The sequence below is a fragment of the Venturia canescens genome, chromosome 2, assembly GCF_019457755.1.
Source record: "Venturia canescens isolate UGA chromosome 2, ASM1945775v1, whole genome shotgun sequence".
Taxonomy (NCBI): Eukaryota; Metazoa; Arthropoda; class Insecta; order Hymenoptera; family Ichneumonidae; genus Venturia; species Venturia canescens.
The window spans coordinates 12,187,599-12,194,508 of NC_057422.1; positions in this window are offsets into that span (position 1 = coordinate 12,187,599).

Genomic DNA, 6,910 nt, shown 5'->3' on the forward strand with positions numbered 1-6,910 from the left:
GAAGAACCTGACTCCTGCAACGAGGCATGCTTAGCCGAGTTTTAGTCTAATCATGACAATTGAATTTCGCAAAATCTGCCGCCTTTCGATTCTGATTTATAGCAGACTCCAATGAAAAATGAATCGCTCATTCTCATGACGAGTCCAAAAAATCGAATACCGACAAATTCCAGTTTAAAAATCGCAGATCTCTGACGTTACTAAGGCTGAAATATTGCACGAAACGGAATATTCCTATGGGAATGATCTTGAAAGTTTTTCACGAGAGCAGGGCGCAGCAATTTTCCGGCAAGCTCCTCAATTTCCGCAGAAGAACTACGAATTATTATAAAAGATTAATGCCAAGCATGAAACAGTTGTAAAGAGCATGAAATACGCTTGAAAATGACGCGGATCCTCCCCAAAGGAAATACACTTTTTTCCATTCATCTCGTCGTTGAGGGATGATGCCACGTCATGTGTTTTTCTCTCGACGAAGAAGAAGAAACACGTGGCACCGAAGAGACGCGAGCAAGTGTTGGGTAAAATCGAAGAAGTGGAAGAGAGAAAAGGGAAAACTGTCTAGGCTACCGCAGTTATCCTCGCAGTGAGACGTCCCATCGGTTACAAGGGAGGAGAGCACCGAGAGAGACCTGTTAATTTTTCACGGTTGAGGAACCAGCTTCCTCGGGACAAAAGAATGTTTCAGTGGTTCTCTGCATTTGCGTCATAAATTCCACATTTACATATGTACCTTTTTGGGAAAACCTGTTATTAAAAGTACATTTATAGATTTTACAAATTAGGGAAGCATGCAAAGCTCGACTCGTCGTGTGCTCTTTCTCGGCCATCGATCTTGCATGTCTCTGAGAACTTGTGGGTGCTTAAAAACTATTTTTTCCTCAATTTTTGACGAGACCGTGCACCCGATTCACTTTTCTACCTGTTTTAATATTCGAACTCGAAAATATCCAGCTTTTTTTTTAGTTGAGACGTTTTTGGAGATGGGCACAGAACTCGAATGCAACGATCGCTTGATAAGCGAGGGCTCGAGGAATTCGATGTGTTCGCGTCTAATGGAGACGGTCTCGAGTTCTGCGGCTCTCTTTTTCGGGCTGCATCTCCTCCAATGCGCGGTGGCTTTTATCTCGTCACCATATCGTTTTTCTACGATCTCCCGGGACTCCTCCCACTCTGTTTTCAAGTCTTTCCGCCTCACTTTTTGTCTCTGCCAGCGTGCCCTTGAAGCTCACTTTAATCGGTGCTTCCGCTTGCGCGATCGATCTTCCTAAAACTTTTCCCACATCGAAACGGGCCGTTGACTTTGCTGCGATTGAGCTTGCGGATTCTTCGTAGAGAAAATCTCCGAGTGGATAAACTTTTCCAATTATTTCGATACTCGTTCAACTCCCACTAGTTTTCTCATGTTATAATGCTAATTTGCGTTTTCTTCGGGCCAGCCAGCTTTGAGTCGATCCCTCTGCGGAGAGGGAGCTTCGCCATTTCGCCTCGAAAAGCGAGCATCATTAGTGGCATCTCGAACCTGGATAAAGTATCTGGCCTCCTGCTCTCGAGAGCAAAACCTCGAATCCCTCGGGCCCTTGCGGAGCACGGGCGGAGGCGAGAGGCGGATGAGAAATATGAAGAAAGGAACGCGAGAGACGGATGAAAAAAAAAGAGGAATTTAAACGACCGCGCACCGCGTCGAGCGGGCCTAGGTCACGGTCCGAAGATTTCTTGCTCTCCTCTTCCGTCTTTGGACCAGCTCGAGACGTGATGCCTCGCAGGATTATTCTTATGTGTATCGTTGCTTCATTATATGTGTGCATCTGTGCATGTACGACAGAGAGGAGAACACATTTTTCAGTAACTGGATGAGAGAAACTACTTTGGACTCTCGATTGACCAAGGTGCCTTAACCCGCGATTACTTTAAAAGAAACGCGTCATCCTCGTGCTTCGAGTTCGCCCAGCTTTTTCGAACCGTTGAAAGGGGGCTACTGGAAAAAAATTATGAACATTTTTTATCCTCATTATTGGAAAACGAGATCAAGTGGAACCCTCAGAGCACGTATAATTAAAAATTGTAAACCGAGAAACGTCGGTAGAATCGTCGAAAAATGATGAGCCATCATCTCGTTCTGGAATAATTTGATATTTGCGGCATTTTCGAGCGGCACGTTTGCTCGAACTTTTGTTTGCTAACGCGAGCCGGGGCATCGGTGATGATGGACTGAAAAGCGAGAACCAATTGAATCAATACTCGTTCGCATTTTTCCTCGTTCATTTAAATATTACATCAGCTTGACTCGACTCATTCTTTAAAAAAATGAAGAAGTTTCTTAAAAATTCAGTTTCTAAAGATCGAGAATGAAAAAATTCTAACTGAAACAGAACACTGTGAAAACCTGCTGCCTCAACTGGACGTTTATCCACGAAGAGACGATCGCGTCCCAACGTTTTATTCTTTCTTTCCTTCGTAGAATTTTCAGCTCTTCGATTTAATATGGAACCTAGAAAACTGAAGTTGCGAAATGACGGAGCACACCGATCGTCGGTTGTTTGCATAACCGCTAATTTACTTGGCAAGTTCAAACTCAACAACAGCTCCTTCTCACCGAAACAATAAACTCCAATGCTGACTCAATTCCTCCTCGGAAGCTTCTCGATGACCGGGCACACCGTCGTGTCCGTTATGCCTATTGGCCATTCGCTGCTACAGTTTACCTCGAGCAGGGGCATCTCGAGCAGAAGATTTTTTCAAAAGAAGCAAAAAATACTGTATCACGCTCGACCGTCGGATGGAATGAAAGAAAATGATTTTCCGGATAGAGAGTGAGTTGCGGTCAGAAGAGACTGGAGCCGCGACAGCAGGGGGAATCCACGTTTACAGGTGCTGCATTTTTTAGCTTTTTATACTATCGAAAAAGGCACTGGAATGGGGGAGCACAAACGAACAGAATAAGCGCGACGTTTCATCTTCGCGTTTTCGAGAAGAAGAATGAAGAGGAGGAGTGTATGTAAGGTCGTCGGCGAAAAGCAACGATTCCTTCGGTTTAGACAAAGATCTTGAACTGGACCACGCCCTCTGGCCCCCTCGACTATATGGAGTTCCTACGAGTCCTGGGTCTTGATCCTGTCGTTGGATAAGACGGATTATTCTCTGAACGCCAGGCCTTCTTCTCGTGGCGACGTCGCTCTCTATATATCTGTATTTCTCAACTATATTCATGGGGAGACGAAGAGAAGGGCGCAGGTGCTCTGGTCCTTCCGCGACGTCCTGCAGGGACTCTTGCTCTTGAGGTTGGGGGACCGATGCGATCATAGGGGAGAGAATCGTCCTAGACTCGGATATTCATTGGTCTTTTCATGAGCTTTTCTCGTGGTGGCCACATACGTTTAGCACTTTTACGTTTCACATGCAAATTGCACGAGTATAAGACGGGAAAATTGAGGAATTTTGCGTAGAAGAAAATCCGGCAGGGCTTGCTCTGGCTTCTGCTTTTCACAGTTGGCGTCGAGCTGGTGCCATTGTCTCCCGATCCCGGAATACTAGTTCAAAAACATGCTCCATTTTTTTCGTATTTTACTTCGTTATGATTTGTTTTTTTCACGACTTTACTGAAATTTCGAATTTTTATTTATTTATTAATTTACCAATTTATTCAGTTTTATTTTATTCCTTTATTTATTTAATTATTTTAATGTTAAAGCCAGAGGGGAGGAATTAAAAAGATAACTAGAGGAACAATTTAACAAGGAAGCAAAGATAGAGTTATTTTTATACGTCAGACAGCTCGAATTGATGGCACAAAAAGTAGAAAGGGAGAATAGAGAGAGGACCCTTGAAGAAAGGGACGATCAAAGCTAAGCGGTAAAATGAGGGAATGTTAAAAATTGGATATAAAGAAAGTAAAACGGTTGTTGAATACCGGTGTGGAACACAGACTTTATGAAATGATATCTAAAGGGAACAAGGACAGGATAATTGTGCAAAAGTCCTGAAAGACATACAGGAAATGAAATATTACACTATTTAAAAAACAAATTTTATTATTATAAATTCATTAATATTATTATTATAATATAATGTTAGTAATATATAAAAATATTGATATAAAATTAAAATAAATAGAAAATAAATGAAAATTACTATTTTACTAAAATAACGTAAGGAATAATCTTTTTCATGACGTCTAATGACCCAAGTTCTTTCGTCGCTCCCGTCTTCATCGAACTCGTTTGAGATAATGATTAAAAAATAATTCAAGCTTGTACAAAAGCTTGAAAAAAACTATTCGCAATTCCACTTCCTACTAGGCACAAAAATGATAAAATAACGACAAAAAATTATTACTACGTTTAATTATTTTCGCAGTTCAAGCCACGTTTTGGCTTTTTCTATCAACCGAAGGAGTGACGAGCGAGAAAATGTTGTTTTTCTAGTAAATGGCCCGATTACACAAAATGGAAGTTGACACAAGATGGAAAGGGATTCGCACTCGGAGAGTGAATTTTTCAGGATTATTTTTATTTGGTCTTCGTCAGGTGCGCCTTTCGACGATGACTCGCAGTGACGAATGGTCATCGCACGATTTACGGCGTAAACTGAATCGAAAAGAGTCGCGATTTCAGGTTTTCTGTTTCCAGCGATTCTTTCGGTCCAGTGGCCCTTTTTGCTTTATGGAAACGACGATGATCGCCTCATCGCGCAATGTAAAAGATTGTGAGAAGAAAGGAAGCTGCTGCGTTGGCATCTCTCGTCAAAATCCACAAGAGGAGCCTGCCGGCACGGTGAGAGGAATAAGAAGAGAAAGACGTGAAAAAAAGAACGAGGAAAGAACTGCCACCTTGAATAGAGATGAAGATATAGAGAGATGAGTCCCAGGCGCGGGTCTTAAAGTGGCAGGCGTGGGCGGCCTGTGTACTCGGAGAGATCAAAGAAGAGTCTCGACGATTGAAATATTGAATACTTACCCATACCTGCTAAATCCTTTCTCCTTCGTTTTATCCCCTCCTTCGTCTCCTTGCGCCTCCGCATCCCTCTCGCGATTCTTCTTATTCTTGTAGCCCTTTTTATCTCCAACTCGAAGCGCCCACTGTACCGCAGACGCCATTTTTGCATCCCCGAAATTGTTTAGCGCGATCGTTCGTACAAAATTTCGTGTTTATTTTCCAGGATCGTCAAGGGCAATGTTTATTTTTTTCTTGCAGAATTTTTCAGTTGGCAAATGTAGCGAAATAAACGATAAAGTCAAAACACGGTTTCTCGGGCTTTCACCTCTCGTGAATGCGTGATCGCGCCTCAATGTGATATTTGTTCGTGCATCAAAAGGCATTTAATCGCACTAATTTCCCATCAGAAATCGTCAGTTGCTCAGCACAGCCGCGTTCCAATAACCCGGCAAGATCTCGAAACTCTGAACTGCTCCGAATTTTCACGAGGTTGGCATGGTTTAAAAAAAAGGTTTCCAAACGACACGAAGGACCTCCCGCGATTAGTCAGGGAGGAGGCTTCGTGGAACCTGCGAACGATGTTGTAACATCGTCATTCGAATTTCTCTAAGGGCTTGGGGGTCGACAAAAAAGCTTTTTATGGTAAGCCGGGGAGGTCGAGCACGAAAAAAATACAAAGGGCGACGGAGACGAAGATGCTGAAGGAGAAAGAGAGACGACGAGAGGATGAGGCAAAAACGAGGGTGGTGTGTGCGCCAGTGCAACGCAGCTTCTGTCTCCGTCGACCATCTACGAATCAACCATAACGTTGATGGAGTCTCGGTGTTGTATTTCGAAAGGCGAAACCTGTAATAACAGAGGCATCTGCTTCGTTTTCTTAAGGGCTAGTCAGCCATGTTCGATCTCTCTTTTCTTTTCCCATTCTCCGAGTACAAGATCCGCTCTTATTTCATTCGCATATTCACACTCGTGGGTGTTCGTAGATCTGTGCAAAACACATTGTTGTTGTGTTGTAAAAATGAAAAATTCTCTTCATCGTTAACTCCCATGTTCATATTGTCTCGAATAAAAATGAAAAGCTGCGGCGCAGCAGCTCGTCGTCCAAGACTCAAAAATCCTCGCGAAAATGAAAATCCACATGGCAGAGCTTCTTTTTCGTTTTCCCCCTCATTGGTCCTGCTTCCTCCGAGGCGATTCGTTCAACGTGAACGATCGACGTGAACAGAGAAAATCTCTGATGACCTTTCGGCCACTCTTTTGACAGCGCGCTCTTGCAATGCACACACAGAAATTGTACAACGATTAATGCGCCACGGACGTGTGCGAGATCCACGAGCTCGGCAGAAAAAGTATCGGTCGCGAGGCCGCGTGGAGGATTTGAGTTTCGCAGATGCAGCTGTGCGTGCTTGTGTGCCAGCTAAGTACAGCAAGAGGAGCTAAAAAAACGTAGCAGCGAATTTATGAGCATGGAAGAGAGAGAGGGAGGGAGGAAAAAACGCGATCGAGAACAAACATCGCTCCCGTTACCTCGCTTATATTCACAGTGTGTTCTGTGCGGGCTTCAAGTTACTCATTCAAATCGGCGAAAAGAGCGTCGAAAGGACACGAGTAAAAGCGAGAGAACAATACGCTATGAAGAATTCGTAGGGCCATTGAATTTCCATGCCGACGATACTACAGAGAAGACGAAAATTTCGTGGAAACTTTCTGATATAGAAGAGAATGGATTTCGGATAGAGAGACACGTACGATTAACATAAGCGGCACTAAAAGGTTTTCGTGTCCGAAGCATCTGCCTCTGAAAGTGGCTGGAGCGGAGGGATGAAGTGATAAATCATTCATAGTTGGTATCAGGAAAAAGGACTGTATGATTGATGCTCGTTTCGATAGTAGCCGCGTCAGGCAAAAGTCATCGAATCTCGTTGAAACAATTTTTTTCAAATTTCACAACCGAAACGTACGAAATAAATGCATAA